General features: G+C 45.1%; 1 long non-coding RNA gene across 1 annotated transcript; it reads left to right on the top strand.

Moving 5' to 3' along the window:
• The first annotated feature begins 225 nt into the window (after window positions 1-225).
• Window positions 226-8,303, top strand: LOC123763844 (uncharacterized). The gene is made up of 4 exons (XR_011229444.1): window positions 226-378; window positions 4,125-4,178; window positions 4,474-4,643; window positions 5,574-8,303. It is a non-coding gene; the product is annotated as an uncharacterized lncRNA (long non-coding RNA).
• Window positions 8,304-13,354: the final 5,051 nt, after the last annotated feature.

Below are 13,354 nucleotides of genomic sequence, written 5' to 3' on the forward strand. Positions count from 1 at the left end.
CACTAAATGGTACCCAACCACTTGGACGGTCGGGGATTGAACCCCGACCTGCAAGAAGCGAGACCTTCACTGTACCATCCTGTCCAAGTGGCCATGGCTTGGCAGTCCATGTTAGTTGGGGATGAGTACGACTCAAAGTTGGGTGCGTGACGTCACGAAGGACTGCAATCGTCAAACAGAACACACACACACACACACACACACACACACACAATAAAACATGACGGCAGGGACGCGATACGGCCTGTGATAGAGCAGTTGGGGACAGATAAGGTGGGAGGCGCTGGGGGCGTTTAGTTGACAAAAACCACACATTGACTCTCGTGCGCAGAGGCGCGACAGGTTACAGCGCCAGCTTCCCGTTTAGTGTTTTTACTGGTAAGTGTAAGGTAAGAGGTGTGTGTATGGCGGTCAGGTGTTGACTGGTGGTGTTGGTGACATAGTGATGGCCACGATCAGGCTGGGTTACCGTTACAGGTAGCTACAGGTGACGAATCTCCCAATCCTGAGCACTCCAGGTGCAAACTCTGTGAGCAGGAACTGAGTCATGATTTCACGCATTACATTACTGACTATCCAGTTATTAAACCCTTCAGACCTGGCGGTATGAGGTACCTGAAGCTTTGCAATCTAAACTTTATTAACTCTCGTGTTCTTGAGGGTATCCTCATAATGCGTCCAAAGTGTGTCACCACCGACCATACTGATAACATGGCCCAGTATGACTAACCATCTTGTGAGATGGGGAATGTTTTAGCATCCCGTAGCGAGTCTAGCTCTTGACACACTATGTGCTCCTTCATTCCGTGTAGGGGGCAGCTGCATAAATGCACATGTACCTAAAATATGATAATATAAAAATTTGGTGTTACTGGTGGCGTCGAGGCAGTGTTGGCTGGTGCTGCTTCTGGGGGAAGCTAGCCTAATCTAATTAAATTTAGCCTAATAAAATTACACCTAGCTTACCTAACATAGCCTAATCTAACAAAACCTAACCTCTACACAGAGAGTAATGTCGTGGTCTAGTCGTCAAGAACGTATGCCTGGGAACACCCAGAGCATAGATGGTTATCTTCTTCACGGGTCCTACGCATTTTCTCATAACCCAACTTACACCTACCCAAACCTAACCTAGCCAAGCCTAACATAGCCTAACGTAATTAAACCTAACCTAGCCTCAAATTATAATGTGTGTTTGGGCCAAAAACAACAGAAACACAGAACGTGAGGGCTTGCTGCAGTTCAAAACATAAATAATCAACAACAAAATGTTTAGGGCTTTGCCATTTTCGAATGTCGTGAGGCAGCCTTGATTTCTTGATTTCCCACTGCCTTCAAAAACCAACCTAACCTAACCTAACCAGAAATGTACAAACCCAGGCAACCTCCCTAGCCTATCGAGTCCAATGCATATACAACGTAGATATATGTGAGCTGTTACTATTCCAGTGTGTGAAGAACATTGTGTCCAGTGTGTGAAGGATACTGTCCAGTGTGTGTAGTACATTGCATCCAGTCAAGGGCGAATATATTGAGTCCAATGAATTAGGTATATTGTCTCCCGTGCGTGAAATAGCTTCCAGTGAGTAAAGTATATTTGTCCAGTAATGTGAAGTACATTATGTCCAGAGAGTGAAGTATATTTGTCCAGTAATGTGAAGTACATTATGTCCAGAGAGTGAAGTACATTATGTCCAGAGAGTGAAGTATATTTGTCCAGTAATGTGAAGTACATTATGTCCAGTGAGTGAAGTACATTATGTCCAGTGAGTGAAGTATATTTGTCCAGTAATGTGAAGTACATTATGTCCAGTGAGTGAAGTATATTTGTCCAGTAATGTGAAGTACATTATGTCCAGTGAGTGAAGTACATTATGTCCAGTGAGTGAAGTACATTATGTCCAGTGAGTGAAGTACATTATGTCCAGTGAGTGAAGTACATTATGTCCAGTGAGTGAAGTACATTATGTCCAGTGAGTGAAGTACATTATGTCCAGTGAGTGAAGTATATTTGTCCAGTAATGTGAAGTACATTATGTCCAGTGAGTGAAGTATATTTGTCCAGTAATGTGAAGTACATTATGTCCAGTGAGTGAAGTACATTATGTCCAGTGAGTGAAGTACATTATGTCCAGTGAGTGAAGTACATTATGTCCAGTGAGTGAAGTACATTATGTCCAGTGAGTGAAGTACATTATGTCCAGTGAGTGAAGTACATTATGTCCAGTGAGTGAAGTACATTGCTCGACGAATAAAGTATATTATCCAGTGAGTGAATTATACAGTGGCCAGTGGGAACCGTTGTTGATTACTGAACAGTGCATTACTTAAACAAATATATGAAAACCATTAGGTTAGATTAGATTAGGTTAGGTTGGGTTGGGTAGGTTAGATTATATTTGGTTAGTTTAGGTCGGGTTGGGTTTATACAGCAGCTATGAGGAATACATACGTTTCTCAGGTTCTATACCCAACTCATGAAATCAGATATCTAATCACGACAGTTCTAGGATAGTTACGATCTAGTCCACGACACTATCTATTCCTAAAAAAATCAACCAGAGCTTCTGACATCTGTGATAAGGCCACGAATTTCACCGATGGAATTCTGCTGCGGCCCATTTAAGTCCTGTTCATTTTAGGTAAGTTTGAATCATTTATTAGTAACTGAAGATAATTCGGGTCACTATTCGTGTTGGTGTTTCAAGATAACTTCAAGATCACTTACGATCACGCGAACCTTTGGTTAAAACACTTTGTATTGCAATATTATTTTGATCTGCGTCCTTCCATGTGTTTTAGGATTTATTTTTACTAAGATCTTAGTGTGTAGAGGTATAACTGTCACGTCTGTTAGTCTGAGTTATAACTCTCATGTCTGCTTGAATCTGAGTTATAACTCTCATGTCTGCTTGAGTCTGAATTATAACTTTCATGTCTGCTTGAGTCGGAGTTATAATTGTTATGTTTGTGAAAGGTTGAGTTATAATTGTACTATGTCTTAATCTAATTTATAACAGAACAAAACAACAATATAAGAATAAAAGAAACTGCAGAAGGTGTAGTGGTCATACGAGGCAGTTCCTATATATATATCCACCCAAACTCATTCATATATATGTCTGACCTGCGCTTGAAACAATCCATCGAGCCTACGTCTGTTATATGACCCGGTAATTTGTTCAATAAATCAACAATCTTATTTCCAAACCAGTATTTACCCAGGTCTTTCCTGAATCCAAACTTAACTGAATTTCAATGTAACTTTCGTTTGAAATAATCTTGACATAATCCAACTTACGATTACCCTTCAAAGACCATGCTTCTCTAACCTTTTTTATGAGTTTTATTTTAACGAGCCTAAGTATAGTGTTGTCTCGTAGGTTGTAACTGTCGTGTCTCGTAGTCTAACTTATGTCTCGAGAGTCTAACTTAATTCCTGGGGGCCAGATTCACGAAGCAATTACGCAAGTACTTACGAACGTGTACATCTTTCCTCAATCTTTGACGGCTTTGATTACATTTATTAACAAGTTTACAAGCATGAAAACTTGCCAATCAACTGCTGTTATTGTTATAAACAGCCTCCTGGTGCTTCAGAGCTCATTAACTGTTTAATAGTTGTAAACAAAGCCGCTAAAGATTGAGAAAAGATGTACAGGTTCGTAAGTGCTTGCCTAACTCCTTCGTGAATCTGGCCCCAGGTTTTGAACATATTAAAATTAAGATTATTCACACCCAAACAGTTGAGCATCTAAGCACCCGCCTCCCTCAAGGGTACTGTTGCGTGTTAAGTCATGATGGCTCAGTGGTAAAACACACTCCTCCTGTGCCTCAAAATGGAAGTGTGGTGGGGGGGATTGACTGGGCACCAATCCTTAATTCCAGGTGGGTCGTGTTTCAGGGAAAAACTAGCAGGGGTAAGGCTTACTATGGCCTATGGGAAGGGAAAAAGGGAAGTCAAAAGTCGTCGCTTTCTGCACCGCACATGAATAACAAAAAAGTTACAAAATTGCAGCAAGTGTCATCTCTGATATTACGGGCTATTCATGCCCGTGCTTTTCATCAATCAATTAATCCTCTCTGATACATTACTGAGCTGTATTGTTGTTCCTCTCTCACAGGCTGTGTCCGGCGGACTCTTCCTCACACTGTCATGGCTGACTACAAGCAATCAGGTAAACTTTAAGATTATTATAATATGTTGAAGCTGTACGGTGGGATCGAACCCGCATCCCTGAACTACTCATGCCCCCCCCTACCCCACTACCTACTGGAGGAGTCCGGGGACTCGATCCCATTGTATGACTTCAATGTATTATCATAGATATATCGCTTTCTTGTGATTTCATTGTGATTTAAAGGTAGAGTTTGGCGGAGAATAAATTTTTTAAATTAAGTGAATTAATTAATTCAGTCAGGTGAGGATGCTTCTAATGTCTATTCCCTATGTATCCCATCTTGGGCACACAGAGCCTCCTCCACCATACAGCGGCGTCGACCAGCACGGAGGCGGCCACCATGGAGGGGGCCACCGGGGAGGGGAGGGTATGGGGTACCCCCAGCCACAGGTGGTGACCGTGCAGCCACAGGTGGTCACACAGCCCATCATCATCATGGGCACCAGCTGCCCCGCCTGCCGGGTGAGCAGTGTAGACGCAACGTCCAGTGAGGTTGTGTGGAGAGTCAGTGTCAAGTGAGGATATCTACCTGCATGTTGTGAGGTTTGGTACCATCTACCTGCATGTTGTGCGGTTTGGTACCATCTACCTGCATGTTGTGAGGTTTGGTACCATCTACCTGCATGTTGTGCGGTTTGGTACCATCTACCTGCATGTTGTGAGGTTTGGTACCATTCACCTGCATGTTGTGAGGTTTGGTACCATCTACCTGCATGTTGTGAGGTGTGGCAAGACCTCACCAAACACACCACCACTACCTGCATGTGGTGGTGGTGGTGGTGGTGGCGGAGGTGGTGGTGGTGGTGGTGGTGGTGGTGGCGGAGGTGGTGGTGGTGGTGGTGGTGGTGGCGGAGGTGGTGGTGGTGGTGGTGGTGGTGGCGGAGGTGGTGGTGGTGGTGGCGGAGGTGGTGGTGGTGGTGGCGGAGGTGGTGGTGGTGGTGGTGGTGGTGGTGAACGAAAAGGGGGTGGTGGTGGTGTGTTTGTTTGTCAGTGTTGTGAACTTTGGTTTCTATTTGCTGTTTATCCTTCATGTCATCTATTTGTTTACTGAGACGTTTATTTATTTCGTTTTGGAATGTCAGATTCCTGATTGATTGATGGGTTAATGAATGAATAAATTCATGCATGGATAGTTGGATGAATGAATGGAGAAGTGAAGAAATAGATGAATAAATGAATGGATAATTAAATGGATGCATAGGTGTGTGTAGATAAACATATGTATAGGTAAAATGAGGGGGGGGGGGGGAATAAAGAGATAGTGACAAACATATGACAAGAGAAGAAGATGAATGTGTAACATGCGATAATTAAATACATGTAATATACGCAAATATACGTAACATTAACAGCAAGAGAACACTGGAATGAATATCCCTTCCTCCGTTCCAGGCCGGGGTGCTACAGAACGAGTTCACCTGCTGCGGAATCTGCCTAGGAATCTTCTTCTTCCCCATAGGCCTCGTATGTTGCTTCCTGATGCAGGAGCGGCGCTGCTCCAACTGCAGGATGACCTACGGAGGCGCCTAGATCTTGTGCAAGGAGTCCCACTCGCCAGCCTTTAGATTACTGTTAAAAAGATATTCTTCTGAAGCCCTTAAAGTTCTTTCTCCTTAGAGAATGTCCTTCATCAGCCCCTTGACCTCCTATTGGATATTCTTCGGCAGCCCTTAGCCCTTTACACAATGTTCTTCGCAGCTCTTAGGCCTACAGAATGATCTTCGACAGCGCTTACATAACCTTACTTCAGGTTCTCCATAGACATGCATGATGTTCTTCGGCAAACCTTAGACCTACAAAATGTTCTTAGGATCACACAGAGATACACGATGTTCTTAAGCAACCCACAGACCTAAAACTGTTCTTCAGGACCCAATAGAGATACATAATGTTCTTCAGCAACCCACAGACCTAGAAAATGTTTTTCAGGATCCCAAAGAGATACACGATGTTCTTCAGCAACCCACAGACCTACGAAATGTTCTTCAGGATTCATTAGAGATACACGATGTTCTTCAGCAACTTACAGACCTACAAAATGGATGTACTTGGGTCGCCTCTAGACCTCGTAGATTATCTGTCGAAAATCCCTTGGAGGTCTTGCCGAAGCAAGAGGAAATTCCTGTTTGTTCCAAGTTGTGGATCGGGCCAATGTGATTATAATTTCCTCAGCCTTTTTTTGCTAAGTTATTAATTAACGCTGTTATTGTTAGTGGCTTTGTAAGAACGTAAGAACACTACTGCTATGTTCTCTCACAAACCCACTGTACCATCTTGTATATAAATAAATCAGTAAATGCTGGAATATTCAGAATCATATACTGTGTACTTCACAAAAGGGTTTCATTAATTCTAATAAAGTGCATTTAACTCCATTTAAATGTAAAGAGATCCCTATACAGAGGTTTCTCTTGCCTGTTTTCGATCCTCCTATAAGACGTAGAGGGATATTCTGTGACTAACAGTGCTCTGCAGTTCTTATATAACCCATCACAATGTATGTCTGAAGTAGCTTGTAATGTTATATGGAATGTAATTTTTGCCAATGATAATAACTATTGTATAAAATTTGTGTGGATCCCATCCCATGTTGGAGTTGGAAAACATGACTTTGTAGATCGATTGGCCAATGAGGCTTGCAGGAAAGAAAACATTGATTATGACTTTGGACTATCTAATGCAATTATTAGAAACATACAAATAAAAGAAATTAATTCAGATTTAGAAGAACTAAGAAATGCCCAGAGACCTGAAAGCTGCAGTATTAAAAGTTATGACAAGTTCTGTAATAATAGGTATTTGTATGGTCAGCACAGTAATCGGACCAGACAATGTGATGTAGTCATTGCGCGAATTCGCCTTGGCTATAGACACATCTGGCAGGTTAGTGAGGCTGAGCCACTACCAGAATATTCAGATTGTAAACTCTGTGATAAACCTTTAATGCATTCACTAGAACACTATATTGATGAATGTGAAACCGTAAAGGACTTTAGACCTCCTGGCCTCTTGTACCACCAACTGTGTAACTATTTTATTGACTCAGGTGTTCTGGACGACATCCTAACAATTTATCCAAAATTTGCTTGTCTAGTTTAAAGAATGAAGAACAATTTTATTTATATTACTTCTAAGCTGCATCACTTATGAACCCATCCCTGCCCTTGTGTGGCAGTGCACAGTAGAAAGTTGTTTTCACATATCCATACATTAAAACATTGATTGTAACCCATGATATATATGTGCTTCAGCCTACAGTTTAGACCTATTGTCTTATGTATGACCCTCTGTCCTGCGTGACAGTGAATACCAGCATTATCCTCACTTTAATAAGACTTAATCGAAATCCTCAGATTAGGCAAAACTGTAACTAATTTTTGTCAAGAAAGATATTAATAATAATAGTCCTAGAAGATACGTTTTTTTCCGGCTGCCAATTATATAATTTTCCAGCAGCGTGTAGTTCTTCACATGCGTCTCACACTTTCCTCCGAGCTAAGTGTCCCTTCCGTAGCTGTTAACATGCGGGAGGTGAAGGTCGGAGGGAGTGGAGAGAGCCTTCAACGCCTCTATCCTGACCTCATCTGGCCAGAAGGATGCACAGGCGACGGCTCAACCCCCCAACCAGCACTCGCAGTGACCCCCCCAACCAGCGACGGAAGGCAGCGGACCCCACCCCATGTGTAAATGGTGCTTCTGTCTGCCCCATGGACGTGTCTACAGGTACCTTCATACCAGATGATGACACCTACCTCCTGCACTCTTCATGGTGGGTTTAATATATATCCACTAAGTACTTGTGCAACAGGAACCGTGGCTGTGTTGACAACACTGTGCGAGTGTACTTAGCAATTACCAGTTATATAGAGCGAGGGAAATGGTCATGTGTAGTCTGCAGAGACTGAACGACTAGGAAAGCACAACACAAACTGATCCAATTAGGTAGTTATCTGGCCACTGAGTACATTCAACTTAGTGGTGGTTTAATGATATTGTGTGACTCCAAAAGGGCTTTTTAAATAACTCATTCGGTTTGCTTCAAGTATGGATTTGTTATTCATTATTTACTGAGTTGTAATACAGTGGATGTTCTCAGATATAAGTAAATAAATGGGAATTGGACTTTGTTTATGATCCTTTGTGTCTTTGTAGACCTGATTTAAGAAGGAATATTGTTTTCCACTTATTATGCACCCCATACCCATCCTGTGGGTGATAGTGGACCCCATACCCATCCTGTGGGTGATAGTGGACCCCATACCCATCCTGTGGGTGATAGTGGACCCCCATACCCATCCTGTGGGTGATAGTGGACTCCATACCCATCCTGTGGGTGATAGTGGACCCCCATACACATCCTGTGGGTGATAGTGGACTCCATACCCATCCTGTGGCTCATAGTGGACCCCATACCCATCCTGTGGGTGATAGTGAACCCCATACCCATCCTGTGGGTGGAAGTGGACCCCATACCCATCCTGTGGGTGATAGTGGGCCCCATAACCATCCTGTGGGTGGAAGTGGACCCCATACACATCCTGTGGGTGATAGTGGACCCCATACCCATGTTGTGTGGTAATAGTGGACCCCATATCCATCCTGTGGGTGATAGTGGACCCCATACCCATCCTGTGGGTAATATTGGACCCCATACCCATCCTGTGGGTGGTAGTAAACCCCATACCCATCCTGTGGGTGGTAGTAAACCCCATACCCATCCTGTGGGTGATAGTGCACCCCCATATCCATCCTGTGGGTGATAGTGGACCCCATACCCATCCTATGGGTGGTAGTGGACCCCATTCCCATACTGTTGGTAATAGTGAACCCCATACCCATCCTGTGGGTGGTAGTGAACCCCATACCCATCCTGTGGGTGGTAGTGAACCCCATACCCATCCTGTGGGTGGTAGTGAACCCCATACCCATCCTGTGGGTGGTAGTAAACCCCATACCCATCCTGTGGGTGATAGTGCACCCCCATATCCATCCTGTGGGTGATAGTGGACTCCATACCCATCCTGTGGGTGGTAGTGAACCCCATACCCATCCTGTGGGTGATAGTGGACCCCATACCCATCCTGTGGCTGATAGTGGACCCCATACCCATCCTGTGGGTGATAAGGACCCCATACCTATCCTTTGGGTGGTAGTGGACCCCATACCTATCCTGTGAGCGATAGTGAAGCCCATACCCATCCTGTGGGTGGTAGTGGACCCCATACCCATCCTGTGAGCGGTAGTGGACCCCTTACCCATCCTATGAGTAGTAGTGGACCCCATACCCATCCTGTGGGTGATAGTGGACTCCATATCCATCCTGTGGGTGATAGTGGACTCCATACCCATCCTGTGGGTGGTAGTGGACCCCATACCTATCCTGTGGGTGGCAGTGGACCCCATACCCATCCTGTGGGTGATAGTGGACACCATACCCATCCTATGGGTGGTAGTGGACACCATACCCATCCTATGAGTAGTAGTGGACCCCATACCCATCCTATGAGTAGTAGTGGACCCCATACCCATCCTATGAGTAGTAGTGGACCCCATACCCATCCTGTGAGCGGTAGTGGAACCCCATACCCATCCTGTGAGTAGTAATGTACCCCATACCCATCCTGTGAGCGGTAGTGCACCCCATACCCATCCTGTGAGCGTTAGTGGACCCCATACCCATCCTGTGAGCGTTAGTGGACCCCATACCCATCCTGTGAGCGGTAGTGGACCCCATACCCATCCTGTGAGCGGTAGTGGACCCCATACCCATCCTGTGGGAGAACAAACCACCACATGACGCCACCAGAGAAGAGCCAAACACCACAATGTGAAGCAACAGAAGTCGATAGTTATCTATCGATTGTTATCTATCGTGAAGATAACCCACATTTATCGTCACGTGTCTCCACGCAATCAAGGATTTCACACATCGTTATTGCGTCATCTTGTAGCTGATTACTAGCGCCCCCATTATGCCACCCAGCTCCCTATTACGCTATCCAGACCCATATTACACATCACAGCTCCCTATTACGCTATCCAGACCCATATTACACATCACAGCTCCCTATTACGCTATCCAGACCCATATTACACATCACAGCTCCCTATTACGCTATCCAGACCCATATTACACATCACAGCTCCCTATTATGCTATCCAGACCCATATTACACATCACAGCTCCCTATTATGCTATCCAGACCCATATTACACATCACAGCTCCCTATTATGCTATCCAGACCCATATTACACATCACAGCTCCCTATTGCGTCAACCATTTTCCCATCATGTCATCCATCGCCCCATTATATGCCACTCAGGTCCCCCATTGCGCCACCCACATCCCTATTACGCCTCCCAGCTTCCCATTACACCAACCAGCTCCCCATTGTCCCCATTACACCCATTACAACAGTGTCCTATTACGCCACCCAATTTCCCATTACGACACTCTTCACTCCCATTCCGACATCTGGTTCTGACATATGGGGTCCACTACTACTCACAAGATGGGTATGGGGTTCACTACTACTCACAAGATGGGTATGAGGTCCACTACTACTCACAAGATGGGTATGGGGTCCACTACTACTCACAAGATGGGTATGGGGTCCACTACTACTCACAAGATGGGTATGGGGTCCACTACTACTCACAAGATGAATATGGGGTCCACTACTACTCATAAAATGGGTATGGGGTTCACTACCGTTCACAGGATGAGCATGGGGTCCATTACCGTTCACAGGATGAGTGTGGGGTCCACTACTACTCACAGGATGGGTATCGGGTCCACTACCGCTCACAGGATGGGTATGGGGGTCCACTAATACTCACAGGATGGGTATGGGGTTCACTATCGCTCACAGGCTGGGTATGGGGTCCACTACTACTCACAGGATGGGTATGGGGTCCACTACCGCTCAAGGATGGGTATGGGGTCCACTACCGCTCACAGGATGAGCATGGGGTCCACTACCGCTCACAGGATGAGCATGGGGTCCACTACTACTCACAGGATGGATATGGGGTCCACTAACGCTCACAGGATGGGTATGGGGTCCACTACCGCTCACAGGATGGGTATGGGGCCAACTACCGCTCACATGATTTGTATGGGGTTCACTACCGCTCATAGGATGGGTATGGGGTCCACTACCGCTCACAGGATGGGTATGGGGTCCATTACCGCTCAGAGGATGGGTATGGGGTCCACTACCGCTCACAGGATGGGTATGGGATCCACTACCGCTCACAGGATGGGTATGGGGTTCACTATCGCTCACAGGATAGGCATGGCGGGTTCTGTGGGAAATTTTACCAACTATATCAGTATTATTACCTAAGAAATCATTAGTTCTAAATCATATCAATATTTTTACATCAGAATCACATCTGAATTATTATTCTTGTGTTATACATTACATCAAATCCTACATGACAATGCCCGAATGGAGATATCCCTAGATACTCAAGGAGTTCCTGAATAGTATATATATATATATATATATATATATATATATATATATATATATATATATATATATATATAGCACACTCTGCTATATATCACACTATATATCTGCTATATATATATGTCCTATATAGAGGACAGCACACTCCTAGGTGCTCCTCTTGGAAGGAATGCCATCGACGGGGTCCTTGGTAAGAAGATCACTGACCTGAAGAGGATGAACGAGAGGATTGAAGACATCGATGCTCATGATGCACTTTACCTCATCACCAGATTCTTGTCCCTTCCCAGGCTGACCTACTTTCTAAGATGTTCGCCATCTTTCAACAATATTAAATTAGAGAAGTATGACAGCTTGCTGAAATCAACACTAGAAAAAACCCTCAATCTTTCCCTCAGCGACTCACAGCGGAAACAGGCCTCCCTTCCTGTCAGACTCGGGGGCCTTGGCGTGCGCACAGCAACACAAATTGCTGTGCCAGCGTTTCTGTCCTCTTCAGTGGGGTCTGACAACTTGGTGAAGGAAATCCTACCTGAGCACCTAGTTCAACAGGCTGGGGTACATGATCCCAGCTTCACAGACTGCACAACCAAATGGGTCTCTCTCGCAGGACCAGCACCCCAACCACCGCCTTCTGAAGCCCATAAGCAATCCAGCTGGGATCGCCCCATTGCCGACCAAGAAGCTGCGACAACACCTCATGACACTGCCCGACTTAGAGCTGTAGCAGCTCCCCATGCAGGTGATTTCCTATTAGCAACCCCAATGTCAGCAACCGCTCGTCTCACACCGAAGGCCCTCCGAATTGCCGTGGCTCTTCGCCTCGCTGTCTCAATCTACACCGAATACAGGTGTATTTGCGGCGAAGCAGAGGCCGACAGGTACGGATGATAAGGCCTTCTCTGCCAAAGGACAGGAGGATGGCATGCAAGACACGGTGAGGTCAATGACATTATTAAGGGAAGCCTTACCACAGCCGGTTGTCCAGCAGAGAGAGAGCCCCGTTACCTAATGTCCCGCAACTCTGATGAGCCTGTCGGTCGCCCAGACGGAATCACGGTGAACCCCTGGAAGAATGGTAGACAGTTGGTGTGGGACTACACTTGCGTTTCAACTTTAGCCAATACCTATGTTGACTTCAGTGCTACACAAGCAGGAGGAGCTGCCAATCACTGGGAAGCGGCCAAGTCACGTAAATACAGAGACCTTGAGCACCACTACAATTTTGTCCCCATTGCCTCAGAGACACTTGGTGCCTGGGGTAAAAGTGCTGCTAGCTTTTTGAAGGAGTTGGTGTCTAAGCTAATCGAAACAACTAGAGACCCCAGAGCTGCCAGTTTTCTCTTTCAGCGCCTTAGTGTGGCAATCCAGAGAGGAAATGCTCACTGCATCCATGGTTCCTGCCCGCCATCTGAGGAGCTGGAGGAGCTATTCAACTTGTGACAAGCAGCCTTGTACCGTGCATGTAATCAATATTGTAACTTTTTTGTGTAATGACATTTTCAAATAAAGTTAGATAAATATACACACATACCAAAAGAATAGGGGTGGTAGGAGAAGAAAATATCAAAGTGTTCAGTGAGGATCCACAAGGTCTTCTCTGAGTACTCTTTATTTTCTTCTCCGAGGCTATGGGTCCATACACTTACACCAGAGGTGGTACCCCTTCTAGGTTAAAATATTTATATATATA

Source organism: Procambarus clarkii, chromosome 23, assembly GCF_040958095.1.
Source record: "Procambarus clarkii isolate CNS0578487 chromosome 23, FALCON_Pclarkii_2.0, whole genome shotgun sequence".
Lineage (NCBI taxonomy): Eukaryota > Metazoa > Arthropoda > Malacostraca > Decapoda > Cambaridae > Procambarus > Procambarus clarkii.